This window comes from Phocoena sinus, chromosome 6, assembly GCF_008692025.1.
Source record: "Phocoena sinus isolate mPhoSin1 chromosome 6, mPhoSin1.pri, whole genome shotgun sequence".
Taxonomy (NCBI): Eukaryota; Metazoa; Chordata; class Mammalia; order Artiodactyla; family Phocoenidae; genus Phocoena; species Phocoena sinus.
Genome location: NC_045768.1, coordinates 72,636,370 through 72,653,862, shown reverse-complemented (window position 1 = coordinate 72,653,862; position 17,493 = coordinate 72,636,370). Strand labels below are relative to the sequence as shown.

Below are 17,493 nucleotides of genomic sequence, written 5' to 3'. Positions count from 1 at the left end.
CAAATCGAAATTCTGTATACATTAAACAATAGCTCCCCATTCCCCTCTTCTTCCCAGCCCCTGGTAACCTCTATTATACTTTCTCTCTGAGTTTGCCTATTCTAGGTACTTCATATAAGTAGAATCATATAATATTTGCTCTTTTGTGTCTGGCTTATTTCACTTAGCATTAATGTTTTTAAGGTTCATCCATGTTAGAGCATGTGTCAGAATTTTCTCCCTCTTTAAGGCTGAATAATGTTCCATTACGTGTTCTGTTTATTCACTCATCTGTTGAGGGAAATTGGGTCATTTCCCCCTTTTGGCTATTGTGAATAATGCTGTTATGAACATAAGTGCACAAGTAGGTCTGTGAGTCTGTGCTTTTAATTCTTCTAGGCCAGCAGACTTTGTAAGTGCTCTGGTGCTGTGTCCTGAGGCTGAGAAGGTGTGTAGGATGTGACCTGGTCGAGGCACTCACTACAGTGAGGGAGGAGACAAGCAAAGATCAATCGTGATCTCTTCGAGTGATAGGGTTTGCTCACGTAAAGTGCCTGGGAGGATCACCAGGTGGTGTCAGGGAAAGCTTCCTTCCTGGAGGAGGCTGTGCTGAGCTCAATCTCAAAGAAAAAACAGAAATTAGTCAGGTGAAGAAGAGAGGGAGGGGCATTCTCGGGAAATGGTGGGGCACTGAAGCAAAGAGGTGTGCATGTGTAATCCTCTGCAGAAGCCCACACTGGCCTCAGATGGATGAAGCACTGAGGGTGAGATGGGAGAGAGGGGTAAGAGATGAGGCTAAAGAGATAAGTGAGGGCCTGGCTGCACAGACCTGGCAAGGGATGTTAAGGAGCTTGACACGAATCCCTTAGGGCAGCAGTGCTTCATCTTGACTGCATCTGAGAATCCCTCAACAGCTTTAAATAAAAGAAAACCCTCCAATGCGGAGCCTGAATTCCACCCTCATAGATTCTGGCTGACTTGGTCTGGGTTGGGGCCAGGACATAGGCATTTCTGCAATTTCCTGGTATTTCCAATGTGTAGCCAAGGTTGAGAAGTACTGCCTCAGGCCATGGGAAAGCTTTTAGAAGGTTTTAAGCAAGAGAGCAACAAGATGAGATTCTTTCTTCACCACTTGTACATATTTCAATGTAAAGTGAAGTTTATGGCTGATGAGGCCTTCGGGGAAAGAGGCCCTTTCCTGTTCTCTGAGCCTCAGTTTGTTCCACTATAAAATGAAGATGCTACTTCCATCCCTCAAGGGCTGTCTTAAGGAGCAGATGGAGAGTAGAAGATGACAGTAAGGAGGAGCCTTATTATACAGACACAGCTTTCCATTTGTGTGGCAGGATCAGTGACCGAATCCGGGGCCGAATCCCCCGGGCCCAGCGCTGTCTGGGGGTCCAGAGCTTCTCCGGACTTGGCGCTCTGCAGGCATCAGTCAGACTTTCCTTAACGGAAGACTTCCTGATGAGCAGGATGCAGTTATAGTTGGTTTGACCGGAATGAGAAGTACAAGCCGATGCAGCTGTGCGTGATGGCGATGCAGGAGAGCAAGGCGGCACCTGCCTGCTGACTTGATCGCGGGCTCCATGCTGTGGTACCAGTTGTGTGGTGTTTGCTTGTTTCCATCTCGACCTGGAGGAAAATTCCTAGCGCAGAGCCCTTCAGCTGCTCCCTTCCCACCCCATCCCAGCAGGAAGACGGGTGACTGGGTTCAAGCAGCAGAGTGAGAAGCCAGATTCTGGTTTGTATCTTAGGGCATGGCACGGCAGCCCTTAATTTTCTGGGAGGGGAGTGATCTTTTTTTCTTTATCTTTACCACTCCTGGAGGGCGTGAACCATGCCTTTGGTCATTTTGTGCTTTGAGCACCTTAGGTGGACAGGAAAATGTGTGTTCAATTGACCGGGGATTGGTTAGGATTGATTGTGCTGGAAAGAGGAAGAGGGGGGATGAAGATGACTTGAGTGACCTTGAGACCTACAGAGAAATTGGCTAGGGCGGCGTCTCTGTGTCTCTCTCTCCTGCTCATGTAAGTTAGCAATATAACAACCCAGCCCTGTCCTATGCTTGTGATCGTTGTGTGTTAAAGTTGCCTCCAGAGTAGTGAAATTCCAAACCTCCCCTACCCACTGACAGTAGAGCAAGCTTGATGTGAGAGTATCTGGGGTGGGGCACCCAGAAACACCAGCCGGGTGGGATGTATACATCTAAATCTTGCATACCCTTGAGGCTCTTTGCATTCTATGTAAAATCTAAATCGTTGCATACCTCTGCTGTCTTCCATTCATCTAGATAATTGAGTAGTTGAGAGTAATTTGCAGGGGCATTCTAGATCCGATGGCCTAAATGTTAAAGAGGGCAGCGTTTCTGTTCTCTCCAGATCAGAAACTTCATCTTGTTAGCTGGATTTATTTTGAGGTTTTGTACTGTCCTTTCCCAATAAACTGGTTCTCCATTATTTTAAAATAGCATCATGGGATTAATAGTGCATTCAGGGCAAGCATTGCAGCCTGTGGCTGTCTGTGGGACTGTCCTGGAGCCTTGACCCGGCAGGGGGCCCTGTAATTCCTAACCTCAGTAACAGGGCCTGGCCATGCATGCACGCTCAGATGACGGGCCATCTGTGCCCTGCCTGGAGGCAACTCACAAAGCACCTCACTTGACAAATTAAAGGTGAGGAAGCCTTAGGCTTCCTTGCTTCTTATGAATGTGGGAATCATTCCCTTTTAAGTAAGGTCAGCCTGAGGAATTAGGAGAAAGGACTCTACTGCAAATACACCAGATATGTTTTGTATGTTACTTCATGGCATCCTCACTGACCTTGTGAGGCAGGTATTTTTATCCTTATTTTACAGATGGAGAAATCAAAATTCCAAATAACTGAGCAACCTACCCCATCTTGCACAGCTGGACTGATGGCACGCCGGATTCGAAGCCAGGCATGATGTGCTGGGCTCCATGCCTGGGCTTTTCAAAATGTCAACCATTGACATCTGGGGATGATAATTCTTTATCGTTGGGGGCTGCTGCCCTGTGCTTATTGGATGTCTAGTAGTGTCCCTGTTTGTTATTCTAGATGATAATAGTACCCCACCCCAAAACCCCACATGAGACAACCAAAAATGTTCCCCTGGTGGATGAAATCACTCCAATCCAAGCTGAGAACCACTGTCGTAGGATAATACATATGTTTTCTCAATTCTCACAACAACCCCATATACTAGGTACCATTATCATTCCTCTTTTGCAGATAAATGTACAGAGCCTAGAGAAACTGTGAGTTGACCCAGGTCAACTGGGTCCGCTTTGGGAATAAATAGCATCTCTGAGTGTCTTGTTTTCTTTTTCCCCAGGTTTAAAGTGGCGGATCCTGTCTTAAGACTAGGTAAGGGCAACACTAAAGTCCTTTTTCTTTGCCACTTTACCAGGAATTTGAAAAGCGTAGTGTTTGTGAGAATAACCTGGTGGGGGGGAGCTTGTTAGAATTCATATTCCTGACAGATTCAAATCCAGTAGACCTGTGTGGGTGCGGGAATGGGTATGATAAAGCATGTTTCAAGTGACCCCAAGATAAAAATTCAGGAGAAAGAATGGAGATGACAAGTGGAAATGGAAGGGGTGTGGGATGAGACCTGACATGCCACTACTTGTAGAGTTCTCTTTAATACCCAAAGAGGGTGCCAAACGTGTATTGTACCGAGTGACCTGCAGTGCCAGGATCTCCTGTAGACCTTGGGATGATAAGTCCAATGCGTTTGCATCACTATCCATCCCCAGCTAAGGTTGACTGGGCTGCCTAGTTTGGAAGCTTAGTGCATCCTGAAATTCTAAAAATGGTTACATTTAAACAAAAACAGCCGTGTCATTTCCCAATTTCCGCTCTATTCAGGTTCACACTCTGGCTTCTCGCTTCTCTTAGAGGGGCTGGGAGGGACACAAGGGTGTACACACACACACACACACACACACACACACACACACACACACCCGCCTCTCTTTCACTCTCACTCACTTGAGTTCATTTCTCCGTGGAGAGGGAGTGTTTCTAGTTTTCCAAAAAGGAATCACAAACAAGAGAAGCCACACGAGCCCAGACTACAATAAAATGCTACAATATGCTTTCAAGCTGGAGCGACTCAAAAGCTGGGAAGAGAAAGTGGCAGTATAATGCCTATTTTTATCTTCAACTATAATCTATCCACTTGTAGTTTCATAGCTGTCAGGAGGGAGAAAAGGACACGTAATCAGCCCACCGCTCTCTGCTCTCATCCTCCACCCGTGTGACACAGATGTTGCGGGGTATGCACACACACGTACTTTTAAAACACTTGTCAGAGGGTTCAGTTGAACTCACACCTGAAGCCAGGTTCCTCTTCCTTTTAGAACCCATCCTTTTGTCTGTTATTTCTTGACAACCAGACAGAAGGTGAAATGTAGGTGATGAAAACCCATATTCTGGATGCCTAGGAATAATGGTTACCATTGAATGATTGGAAGCAACCGCTGTGTACCTATTAGTCTTTTCTAGCCTTGGCCAGACTGTGCTACGGGTGTGTCCTAACCTCCTGGACACTGTTCACTCATCTGGTGACTGCCTATCCTTTAGAGAAGGCAGACACGGGCCGGTGGAGATAGCACAGCCTTGGGGTCAAGAGGCCTGAGCATCTAGCCTCATTTTGCTGTGCACAAGCTCTGTGACCTCTCTAGACCTCAGAATCCTCATCTGTAGAAAGAGGATAGAAATACCTCCATGATGGATTATTGAGAGAATTCAGCAATGAATGTAAACACTAAGCTTTATCACGTGGCAGAGGCTAAGGACATGCTACCTGTTAGTAGGAGTGTTTCTGTTTTATTGTATTGCTGTTGTATTGCTATTGTATTTTATTGTATTGCTGTTTTATTTGTATTAATACTTTAGTGATGGTAGCAGCAGCAGCAGTAGTAGTGGTAGAAGAAGTCGTTTGGGGTTTGATTTCTACAACTGTTGTATACTTTGTTTTCAGTGGTTACTCGCCCGTGCTGGTAGCGTAGGGTGTTACGTGAGTCTTCCTCACACATTGTTCCTACAGCATCCCTACAGGCAAGTCAGACGAGTGACTTCCTTTAGGTGTGATGGTAAGAATTTGAAAAAGTCTGTGATGCCCTAGCGTTTTCCCTTAACTTGCTGGCGGATAAGGGACTTAAAATCTTAACAGAAAAGCTGGCTCCCTTGAAAGCTCCTGCCCCCAGAGGCTTCCTTTTAGCTGTTGCAGTGACATCTCAATGAATGGAGGGGCTGAGAGTAAGTTTGGTGATGATTCTTCAGAAAGTCATGACGTTGGAGCCACACAGAGCTTGCTTTAAGCACTGCCCTGCCTTTTATTAGCCACGTGAACTTGTATATGTTGTTGAACCATTCAAGGACTCCATTTCCTCATCTGTAAAATAATACCTTCATAGGGTTGTGGTAAGGTTCGACGTGTAAAAACGCTCTATAAACTGTCCGTGCCAGATAACCCGGGAGCTAGCTTTCGTGATTATTCAAGACGGCAGAGGCGTGATCCAGCCTTTTCGAGATCGAAGTCTCGGGAAACATATTGGCTCATTTGGACCCCAAACCAATTTTTGGAAATGAGGGACTAGGGTTTTCGAGTGTAGCTTGCGCTCCGCCCCTGGCCTGCACGCAGACCCCAAGCCACCGACCGCACAGTCAGCTCTTTGTCTGCAAGCTCATTAATGCAGCCACAGCTTCCACAGAGGAGCAGCTGTTGGCTGGGGTCTGGCTCGCTGAGAGGGACGCCCAGGTACTGCTGCTGCTCTGGAGCGTTTGCAGGATGCCAGATTGCCACAATGGAGTGTCCATGTGCTTCTCTGTTGTGATGCCTCAGGTCGAGAAAAAAAAAAGCCTGGACCCACCGAAAAGCTTTCACAGATTGAAAAGTGCACAGTTCGGGGGTGTTTAGCACTTCAGCACATGCTCTGTGACTGTGCATTCAAGGCAACGTGTCGGAAGAAATTAGCCTGCAGCGGCCACATATGTCAGCCAGCCGGTGGGAGCGTTTGCCTGACACCCAGGCTAGGGACACAGAAGAAAAGGCTGCTTACCTTCAAATCCCCTCAAGGTTAGCACATCGGTGAGGTTGTCCAGTCTCTCGCGCTCCACTCAGATATTGCTGAGGAGAAGCGTGAGTGTGGATAAGGAGGAATTAACTAGGCAGTGTGAAGAGAAGGTGGAATCTCGTGTCATTCACTCTTGTCAGGCAGACAGAGATGTGCATTGCACGCACTGTCACGCTTCCTACCACAGCCCTGCCAAGTGGGCAGTATTAGTATCTGAATTTACAGATGGGACGTTCAAAGCTCAGAGAGGTCTTGTGGCTTGAAAGTCCTCAAAATCAGAGAACTCCCCCAGAGATCTCTCAGAATCTAAAGGGTACCGACGCTCCTTCCCTTCCATGGAGCATGTGCTTATAAGGTGTTACGGTTGATTTTCTTTTCTCGACAAACATATCAGCACTTAAATATTTGATTGTCATCTTCAAAGAAGAAACTCTGGCAGGCCCTATTCCGCAAGCAGCATTCACGCCCACACCTTACTGGATTCCTGTTGGGAGTTTCCTTCCTTCTTGTGAAGAGAGTCAGTAACAGTGAGTTACTGCCTCTTGCAGGTGGGTTTGACGAGTGGTCAAGAGGATGGTTAGGATTCTGTTGTCGAAGTCAGAGATGAGCTGAGGTCAAGGGAGCAGTGGTAGAGGCAAGAGCAGACATGAGAGAGAATTGAAAGCACACAGTGGCCGATGTGATGAGAGAGGTGAGGGGAGAAGCGTTTCCAGCTTGGGAAATTGTGTTGACAGCAGTACAGCAGCTTCCTAACGGGAAGTGGGAGGAAGAGGCACGATTTTCTTAAGGGAGTGGGGAGGTGGGAGTGGGCAGGATGTGCTCCCTTTAATACCTAAGGCATGCTGCTCTAGCATTTGAAGTTAGGAGGGCGTTCGGAGCAGCTGTTAAAGAGTTGGGAGTTGGTGGTAAATGAGCGATCAGAGGAACCGTGTGTGATGGTTAATTTTATGTGTCAACCTGACTGGCCTAAGGGATACACAGACAGCTGGCAAAGCATTACTCCTGAGTTCATCTGTGAAGGAATTTCTGGTGGAGACTAGCATTTGAACTGGTAGACTGAGTAAAGAAGATCTGCCCTCACCAATGTGCGTGGGCATCATCCAATCCATTGAGGTCCCGAATAGAACAAAAAGGTGGAGGAAGGGCAAATTCTCTCTCTCTCTCTCCTTGAGCTGGAACATCCATCTTCTCCTACCCTCAGACATGAGAGCTCCTGGCCTTCGGACTCCGTGACTTAACACCAGCTGCTTGTCCACTCTCGTCCCGTCCCACCATCCAGCTTCTCAGGCCTCTGGCCTCAGACTGGGCATTACATCATCCGCAACCCTGCTTCTCAAGCCTTCAGACTCGGACTGAATTATACCGCTGTCTTTCCTGGGTCTTCACCTTGCAGACAGCAGAACCTGGGACTTCTTGGCCTCCATAATCACGTGAGCCAATTCCTAACAGTAAATCTCTCTCTTGTATATATATGTGTGTATGTATGTATGTGTGTGTGGCGAGAGAGAGAGAGAGAGAGAGAGAGAGAGAAATATAAATACATATGTGTATTTATGTATTTATATATATCGTATCGGTTTTCTATATGTACAGAGAAATACTCACACATATATATGTGTGTATATATGTGTGTGTGTTTATATATTTCTATATATCTCCTACTGGTTCTGTTTCTCTGGAATGTCCTGACTAATACACCATGAAAGGAGAGACAATGGATAGGAGAGTGAAAAATGAAGAGGAAGGAACATTGAAGCTTAGAGATGTTTAAGGGGCATGTGAGGAAGGGGAGGGTTGTTAGTAAGCCTTGAGTTGCATCCCCTCTGTTTCAAGCATGTCCTTGAAGACAGCCAGATTTAAGGTGACTAAACCTTTGTGAGAAGAGGGAGGAGAGCAGGATCACGTTACTTAGGCCAATCATCTCATCCAGGCATGGCCGTGTTAAAACCATCAGAGAAGACCGGCTGATGCTAAGTGGAAATCAGATGCTAGCAGGCCTGTGTGCACGCACACACACACACACACACACACACACATACACACACACACAGAGCACCCCTCAGCCACACAGATGATTTGGGCCAGGTAGGCTGGACTCTGCTTCGAAGGGTAAATTTGGGAGAGAAGAATTCTAGTAAATATTCATTTCTGCTTTGCCTACTGATGGGATCTCTGTTCTCTGGGATTCCGTGCTGCCAGCAAGTTCCGGAATAACCTCAGAGCATGGAAGGAAGTAGCAGCATGGTGCAGAGCAAGGGAATAAACCTCGCCTTGCATCAGCCCCCTGTTAGGTTCAGTGGCACCGACATGGCAGGTCAAGGAGTTCTCCCTTATGCTTGCGTGTCTCTCTCTTCCTTGGCTAGCTGTGTCCTATGCCAGACTGCGTGGACTGAGTGTGTTGATCAGGGGCCAGGGCTGAGGCCTGAAGGAGCTGGGACAGGGGAAGACAAAGGCAGAGCTAGACCTGGACTCCTAAACACCGTGCACACTGAGCCAGGTGACTTCAGTTCTCTGGGCCTTAGTTTCCTCCATGTAAATGAAGGGCTTGGTGTGACTCCACGTTTGTGCCCACTGAGAGAGACATCAGAGAATATCTGTAAGGCTTCATAGCATGTGTTCACATAGGCACTCACAACAGTGAACATACAGGTCCATTCAGACATACGTTTCACAAATAACCCATTCTCAGTAATCTGAGATTCCTTAAACAAGGTCACAGTAAGGCCTGAATTCCTTTAATAGCTGAATCACAGAGGCTATTACCTGCAGCTGTTTTCTTCCCCAGATTTCCCTGTGGTCCCTCAGGGTTGCTACCCTTGTACAGAGGACTTCTCCTCCTTGCTTATTTGCTGCCTCTTTCCAGGAGGATAAAAAGCTGCTGCAGCCTTCAAGGCTGCTTGCCATAAATGTGGACATGTGATCGAGTAATGAGATTCATGCTGAAATCCTGGAAGACCCAGAGAGATTGAGATTGACCAGACCTCAAAGTCCTACCTTCCCAGGGACTTGCTTGATTCCCCTAAGACCTAAGTATGAGCCTCCACAGCTCCTCTCTGTGGACCTGGCCCTACTAATCATCCAGCATCATTTTCTATCTCTGTCCCCTCTGTGCACCCTACCTCAGCCACCCTGGCCCCTTGATGTTCCTTGACGGTACCAAGCATACTGCCACCACAGGGCCTTTGCACTTCCTATTTATTCTGCATGGAGCAATAATTGACTCTTGTCTGGTATCACATAGTCTCTTCCTCATTTCTTTTAGGTCTCTGGTTTAAGTGTCATTTCCCTAAAGAAGTCTTTGCTGAACACCCCATATGAAATACCAACTTAAACATCTTTTTTTTCATACCCAGCTTTATTTTTCTTCATGGTATACGTGACACTGTCATATTTATTTACTGGCCATCTCTGCACACTAGAATGTCAGCTCCAGGAGGACAGGGGTTATATTCATTACTTTACTCCCAGCACCTAGAATGGTGCCTGGCACAGGGCAGATTTTTTTCAAATGAATGAAAGAGTAAATGAACAAATAGTTGAGGAGGCATGTGTGGCTCCGAGGGTCCTCTCTTTTGTTGGTACATACCTTCAACTCATTTATGTCATCACTGAGAAAGAGAAGATCCTCATTTCCATGGAGTTTATGTCCTAGTGGTAGAGGCAGATAGTATGTACATACTTTAATTTCAGATGGTGGTAAGTGCTCTGAAGAAAATAAAGGCGAGAGATGGGAAAGAGAGTGGCTGGCTAGGGTGATGGAAATTCTTTTACATGGGGTGTTAGGAAAGGTCTCTGTTTCAGAAGATCTGGGCAAGAATTGAGGAAGTAGCAGGTGTTAAGCCTCTGAGGCTGGAATAAGTTCAGTGCATTTGAGCAACACTGAGAAATCCAGTGTGGCTGGAGCTTAGAGAATAGGAAGGGATGTGCTAGGAGCCTGGATTGGTGGTTCTAATCACCTAGGATCTTGCCAGCCATGGTAAGGAGTTTAGATTTTATTCTAAGACTAGACATCTTCCATGGAACCAGGTTGGCAGGATCACAGGTGGTTCAGGTTTCAGTGTCCACTGCACATACTTTGCCTGTAACTCCACTGAACTTGACCCTCCTGTTGGGTCTGGGTCACACAGTCCAGAGTCTGTCCTCTGGAGAGTTTCCTTTCTGAGGGCACATGATGTCCTTTTTCATCATCTGGTTTTGGTTATAGCAAGACAGTCCATCACACAAGTTTTAAAATAAATATATTTGACACTGGGAAGAGTCAAGGTCCCATTCCCATATTTTCCGGAGGGCTTCCTTACCCCTGTGTGTGTTTTCAGATTCTTAGGAGAGGGCTCTACTTCATTTCCTCCTTAAAACCAGTAGTTAAATCAAGGAAGTGGATGAAAGTTCAAAGTCTAAACTTCAGGCCATGGCCTTGAGCTGCATGCTTGTGTACATATTCTTTATCTTCTCTCCCTCTCTCAGCTCTCAATATCTATGCTTTTTCTGCTCTTTTGGTAGAAGACTCTTTTTTACTTCCCTCATTGTGTTTCTAGTGTAGGGTTGGTGACATTTGTCTACTTAGCTCAGCACATTTCCATGATTTTGAGCCACTTATAAGAATTTTTTGGCATGGGACTTCTAGAGATGTGCAGTTCATGGAATCTGAGACTTGGAAAAATCCTTAAAGATCCCCACCTTTAAATGTTGTTTCTAGTAGGAACAGTTTATTGGGGTAATTGGGTGGCAAGTTATTACCATTTCTTTGCATTTAAAATTTTTTTTAGGCCAGCACTTTAATACTCTTTCAGGTGGTTGATCCAAATCCATTGCATTGTAACAAACTGCCCAGTGGGACACTGGGCTGGAGTGGTCTGGGGTTAGTCCAGAATAGCGGGAATCCTTTCAAAATTTGCAGAAGGATAAAAACCTGCCATTTTTAAGAAGATCATTTTCTCCAAAATTTCTCGCAAAACTCATTCCTAAACTTTGATGACTGCTACCACTTTTCTGGTAGCAAGCACTAGCAGACAACCAAAGAAATGAACGAGCAGCAAATGAATACTAATGGAAAAATTCTGAAACAGTTGACCATGCTTGGTTTGACAGCTTGTTTCTTTGTGGACATGTGGGTCCCCAGTCTACATATAGAACTTTTCTCCTAGCAAAATTACTGGTACTTCATCTGATGGAGTTCACTGTGCTGATATTTTAAGGGGGTTGGCAGAGCATGGCATTTTGCAAAGAGCATCATTTCTTCCAGGTTCTTCTTTTTCATAATTTGGGAACCATTGAGTTTTAGGGATCAGCTGAGGTCCCTCTCTTAGAAAGTCTGCAAATAAGTTTCTGTCTCTCAGCCACCAGAACCTTAGAATGTGTCTGACTAGTTTCTAAAAGGCTGTATGAAGATGTGACCACTTCAGAGTATTCAGGGGTGGAAGTTCAAGTTCATGTGCTCATTTATTCAGCAAGTATGACCTACTGTGTTGTGCTGAGTTATGTCTGTTTTTAGCTCAAAATCACGTCCGTCTGTATCTAAGGTCTTACAGAGGAGAAGCTGGGAACCGTATTTCCCAGGCTTCCCTTCCCTAAGCAGTTCCTAGTTAGAGTCTGCCAGTGAGAGTCACTCACGTGAGATTTAGAAGGTGGATAGAAAAAAGGCCATTATACTCCAGAGGCAGTTTAGGCAGATGTGTGGACAGATGGCAGACTCAAGGCTTGCAGGGTCTTCTGGCAAACCTGTGAATTACTTGCTTTGTGCTCTAGGCGGTGGAGATGATTGGTGTGGCCGTTTCTGAGTCCTTGATTCAGTGTTGCCGGCCTATGAAGGCAGCGGGAGCTTCTTGGAGGTTCTTGGCATTTGCAGCAGCTTCTTGGGAACCACCTGTTTCACTGCAGCAGGCAGAAATCTTCAGTGCTGGCCTATGTGTACTTTGCTGCCACAGCCCTGAAGCCGAATCCGGCCTCCGTACCCCGACACCAAATTATATCTTGGGGACAGAATTTTGGGTGAAGTAGAAAAGAATAGCTTTATTGCTTTGCCAGGCAAAGGGGGCCACAGTGGGCTAACGCCCTCAAAACTGTGTGTCCTAACCTGGAGGGGTTAGTGAGAAATTTTATAGTAATGGTTCAGAGAGGGCGTGATCAGCTCATGGACATTCTTCTGATTGGTTGGAGGTGAGGTCATCAGGAGTCAGCATCATCGGCCTTCTGGTTCCAACCGGTCTGGGGTCTGTGTGCTTGTGGGCAGCATAGCGTTAATTTCTCCCACCTGGTGGGGTTTCAGTATTTGCAAAACAGCTCCAAGATACTGTTATGTGTATCCCTTGAGGAGGAGCCAGGACCCTGCCCCAAGGCTGCACTGTTGTTTCTCTTGACTGTTCCTCCCTCATCACCAGTATCCACTCCCTTCCCTAATTAGCAACTGTTTGAACCTGGTCATTGAAACTCAGGCAAGGTCATGGAGGCTGAATGAAGACTATTTCCTGTAATCAAGAAGTGGGGGGGGGGGGGGGGGGGGGGCTTCCGGGGTGGTGCAGTGGTTGGGAGTCTGCCTGCCGATGCGGGGGACGCGGGTTCGTGCCCCGGTCCAGGAGGATCCCACGTGCCGCGGAGCGGCTGGGCCCGTGAGCCGTGGCCGCTGAGCCTGCGCTTCCGGAGCCTGTGCTCCGCAACGGGAGAGGCCACAGCAGTGAGAGGCCCGCGTACCGCAAAAAAAAAAAAGAAGTGGGGGACACAGAAAGGCTTTTGTGTCCAGGAGCCCCTCAGGGTCCTGCTCGGTCAGCTCTTTCATTGATGGTGCAAGCCTCCCAATCGGTGTATTCAAAGCCTTCATGTTTGGAACACTTAGAGGTTGGAGGTTTAGACACGGGTGTGGGGTTGGTCCTATTAGCCATTTTGACTACAGCTAACTTCCGTAGTCCCACAGGATATCATCAGACGGGTCAGATTCATCCTTCAAGGCGTTCCCTGAGTGTCTAGTGGTTAGAGTTTGGCACTCTCAACCTTCAACCAGCCTGGTAGTCCCCTTTGACAACACCATCTTTCTGAAAGACAGTATCTCTCTATCACATAAATCTCAAAGGACTTGATTTTTTTTTTTTTTGCGGTATGCGGGCCTCTCACTGCTGTGGCCTCTCCCGTTGCGGAGCACAGGCTCCGGACACACAGGCTCAGCGGCCATGGCTCACGGGCCCTGCCGCTCCGTGGCATGTGGGATCTTCCGGGACCGGGGCATGAACCCGTGTCCCCTGCATTGGCAGGCAGACTCTCAAACACTGCGCCACCAGGGAAGCCCTCAAAGGACTTGAGAAGACACTAATCTCAAATTTGACATCCTTGGACTCATCAAACCCTCCTTGAACCTGGTAACATTTTCAACATTACCCATACTTGGGAAATAATTCCACTTGTCTTTTTAAATTTTTCTTTATAACTCAAATTTAATGTAAAACTTGAGTGGTATCACTCCAACGGTTCTTTCAAGACTTATCAAGTTAAACATACCGAGGCATGGTGAAATCAAGCTTTTCCTAGGAATATACTCCTGGCCAGTATCTGTGTCAATTATGGGACTTAAACCTGATCAGGGAAGGGTGCTGAAAGCAGTGATGGTACAAACTTCTACTACTTCCTCTACCTTAGCTCAACATGCACTTGACTGTCTAAAAATGGTTGCATCTTCACTGTTTCACAGAGCAAAAGCAGCACAGGAGTTCAAACAATAAATTTTAAAATAAAGATGGGGCTTCCCTGGTGGCGCAGTGGTTGAGAGTCCGCCGATGCAGGGGACACGGGTTCGTGCCCCGGTCCAGGAAGATCCCGCATGCCGTGGAGCGGCTGGGCCCGTGAGCCATGGCCGTTGAGCCTGCGCGTCCGGAGCCTGTGCTCCGCAACGGGAGAGGCCACAGCAGTGAGAGGCCCGCGTACTGCAAAAAAATAAATAAATAAAAATAAATATGGAAATAGAATGAGGGGGTTAGTTATGTAGCTTGAATGTTTAATGGATGTAGGCTCAGAGAGCAAGCTGGGTCACTCTCCACCACTGATTAGTCCTGCTGAGTGGATCAAAATCTCTTCTGGATCAGCATCAGGATGGATGCTGGCATTTGCCTCTGTGACAAGCCACCTCCCTCTTCTGATCAACACACTCTTCCTGAGTGTTAAAACATCCCATCAGGCTATAGGCCAGTCACGTTATTGGGAGCATATCCAGGGCTGATGTTCCACTGCTGTACCACCTTCATGGCCCTACCAGTTTTTAAAATATTTGAAAACTTTCTTACTAGTGGGGACAGTCACTGCCCTGAGTCCTCCCATTGCACCGCACCATCCTACCACATGTCCCCGCAGTTCAGCAGTCTACAGGTTCATGATGTCTGGCACAGCAGGGGATCTTCCAGGATCTGCCCATTCTCATTGGCTGATACCTGTTTTATACCTGCTATTAAATATTGTTAGTATCACCCCAGAGTGCATTTGTTGATTGAAGAGTTGAAATCTCAGACAGTGACCTTATTTCCATTTCACTGTCTCCTACTCCCACTAACCAACAGCCTATCAGTAACATGTGTTCATGAAATCGTATCTACTTCTGGTTGAAAACAACCAGAGGTAGACCCCACAAGACGCTTTTAATAGCCTGGTTAGATATTCTCTGGAGCAGGGAATAAAACCTCAGAGAAGATTCCCTTGAATTCTTTTGTGTTGCAGAGAGTGAAACTATAGGGATGGGCCTTCTCTGTGGTTTGTAATATTACTGGACCCAGACATGGCACACAAAGCAGTCAGGGTGGTCCAGCAATAAAGAAGGCCCTTGAAACTTCAGTCCAGAGAGAGGGAAGGAAGGGGCATACATGGTCCTAAAAGTATTCTGGGTGCACAGGTAGGTGCACACTGAGGTGGACTTCCAGTGTGTGGGGAGAGAACATTGGCTTTGCTGTGACAGACCTGATCTGAATACTGATCTGGCCGCTTCAGACTCTGTGACTGTGGGCACTTTAATCCCATTGGGTCTTCATGTACTCATTTAAAATGGGGATAATTCATAGGTTGGTTGTGGGGATCACATGAGGTAATTTGTATATGCAAAACACGTAACATTTGAGAGCTAAAACAAAAAGCACAAAACAAGCAACTTGCTCTTCAAATTTCTTATTCTAGGCAGTGAGAAGAGAAGCCTGAGAAGATGCTCCTGGCCTGAGGCATTCTTTGTGTTGTGATATTTTCCTGTTTCTGTGATGGCCTCAGTGTATGAGCATATTGACTGAGGGCCTTCATATGTTGAAAAGGTCATGTCCCAGGAGAAAGGAAACGAGCCCAATGCTCTGCCTTATCACTTCGGGGAAGAGATGGCCAGAGAGAATGAATGTCCTATTCCTATCCTGGGGCCTGCGAACCCTGAGAAACCACCTCCTTGGAAAGTGTTCTGGACTTCCTCAGTTTCTCCAATGCAAACGAATACTCACCAGTGCCACAGAGACATATACTAAGGCAAGTGCAAGTTTACCAAGTTGCTACCTGAGTAAGCTCTTCCTTGCATGATGGCCCCTACCCTAATCTCACAGGCTGTATCCTATGGATTGTGGAAACCAGCAATGGTAGACAATGCCCTTTTAATAGTAAAGGGTGCATCATGGGGTCTTCTCAGAACCTCTTGAGCAATGAAGCTCATTTCCTATGTATTAGTCTTCGGAATATATGATTATTATCTTTAAAGTGAAGGTGACAACTACGAGCAACATCAAATACCAGTATAGATTCCTTGATAGGAAGGCTGCTGATATATTGTGCTTTATCAGGATTCTAAGGCTGCAATCAAGGCCTTGATTGATTAGCAATGTCTGTAACGGATATGGGAAGGGATGATGGCAGTGTGCCTATCGTGCATTTGCCAATCCTATTTTACTGTCTTTTTGATTCTTGTGCAAACAGTAACCTATTTTTAAGGTACAAAATAGCAGACTGAATGGATTAGAGAAGCTTTTCTTAGAAAAATGATAAAACGCAAATTAAAGAGATACTCGTCCCTAAGCAGAGTGTTTTACGACTTCAAATTGGAGTGTTCATTGTTATATGTGCAAGATGGATTTCCTGGTGCTTATGTCTCCATGCAATGAAAAGAAAAATATGTGTTAAGTGTGCATAATCAATACGTCCTAGCTTCTACCTCTCTCTGCTAAAGTAGGGTACATAGGCTTCAAATTTTCAATCTTTTTCTTTCCTTGGGAGTGTTCGCAGCAGTATTCTCTCCCACAATGGATGCATCCATTTCTCCCTTTTCTCTCCAGATCCTCATCTCCGTTGATGTCTGGAAGCCACTTGATGGTGTCTTGCTGCTCCAGGTACCCATGGAAAATGTTTGATGTCAGTGCCAAGGATGCCATCTACAGATGCTCCAGAAGTGTAAATCCTCAAGGGCCTGTGGCAGTTGCTATTCAGTGGGGAGATGGACACATTTTGTATCTTGGGCACTAAGACAGCACTACACGTAGTGAATCCACAACTTCTGCTTCTGCATTGCAGCCCCTGTCTTCAGAGGGCTCACACAGGGGACTGGGTGGGGTCCAGAGGCCACGCTAAGCTCCTATCCCATCTCCCACAGGTGTATCCATGGTACTTCTTGCAAACCTACTTGTGCAGATTGCCAGTTGGTGGGCCTGTCTCCTTGGGACGTTAGCACTTGGACACTTAGTGTTCTTGGATAGTTTGGGCCATGAGTATTTAGTGATTTCAGGTTTTCTTTCTAATTCCTCACAGCCATTTTACTTCCAAGTAAAATGTGGTTTTTACTGTGGCATACTAGAATATCTGGAGTAGTTGGGGTATGGAAGAAATGATTGACATTTAGTTTAGACACTCTTGTATTTTTCATATTCCCTTTTGTTAATTTCTACCATTTGTTAATTTCTTTTATTCAATCATTTATTCAACATTTACTGCACTGCTTGTATGTAGTACCAGGGAAAAATATTGAATCCTCAACTGGTAAATAAGCTCTCTCTTCACAGGTTTCACAATTTTAGGGAGAAGGGGAGATAAATATGAAACGGAAATTCTATTGATGAGTGCAAAATGAAACATTACATCATTTAAGTCTAGAGAATAGCCCCGGGGAGGAAAAGATTAATCCCAGGCAGATGAGGGGGAATAAATGGTATTTCTGACTTTATTTTGCCACTCAATCCCAGACAGCAGTCTTCTGGACTTATGTTGACTTTGTCCAGCTCACAGAGATACCATTAACGAGCACCGGGCTGCCAGTATGGTTTAAAAATGAAAACAAATTTAACATCCTAAGCTGGAGGAAATCTTAACTGAGAACTCCAAGGAAGAGCTGCCTTGGCATAAGCTATGTGGAATCTTAAAAGGGAGCATTGAGGCCAAGATTTGCGTTCAACAGCTAATACTTTAGAGACAAGAGTTATATATAC

At 46.1% G+C, this 17,493-nt stretch overlaps 1 long non-coding RNA gene across 1 annotated transcript; it reads left to right on the top strand.

Annotated features, from left to right (window-relative positions):
- The first annotated feature begins 1,386 nt into the window (after nucleotides 1-1,386).
- On the top strand, nucleotides 1,387-15,547 carry LOC116756108. The gene is made up of 3 exons (XR_004350531.1): nucleotides 1,387-3,365; nucleotides 7,284-7,512; nucleotides 15,224-15,547. It is a non-coding gene; the product is annotated as an uncharacterized LOC116756108 (long non-coding RNA).
- The last annotated feature ends 1,946 nt before the right edge of the window (nucleotides 15,548-17,493 follow it).